The following is a 521-nucleotide window of genomic DNA, read 5'->3' as shown; positions in this document are numbered from 1 at the left end:
CCTCCTGAGTACTGTCCCTGAGCTACTTACTTAATATATCGAAAATAAAAGAAATATGATTTTTCCCCCTAATATCTACCTTAAATCACATTGCTAATTGCATATTGTACTTATTTGTAGCCTAAATACTAACATTTGTACTTAAAACTGTAATTTTGTAATTTTTGGAAATGCCAGTAAAAACTTGGCTGTGCCAGGAAATGTGGGGTGTCGTGCCAGTAAATTTCAATCAGGTAGGTTGGCAACACTGCTAACATATAACTGAGGAAAATGAAAAAAGCAAGCACATAAGTTAACAATAGAAAGAAAAAAATATGCATTTGGGCAGTAAGACTATGATGAGGAAGCGGTTAGCTGTCTGTTTACTCTTAACACACTTGTAATAAACTTAAAATTTCACCTTCTCCCCTTTCATCCTCACTCTCCCTGCCTCTTTTGGGCCTGTCCCAAGGGTGAGAATTTACCAGGCTGTTATATTTAGAAGGGGCTGAGCCTGGAGACGGGACTTGTTTACGGTAGGA

Source organism: Lithobates pipiens, unplaced genomic scaffold (assembly GCF_037356315.1).
Source record: "Lithobates pipiens isolate NorthernLeopardFrog02 unplaced genomic scaffold, aLitPip1_a1.2 Scaffold_27, whole genome shotgun sequence".
Taxonomy (NCBI): domain Eukaryota; kingdom Metazoa; phylum Chordata; class Amphibia; order Anura; family Ranidae; genus Lithobates; species Lithobates pipiens.
This window is presented reverse-complemented; position numbering follows the sequence as displayed.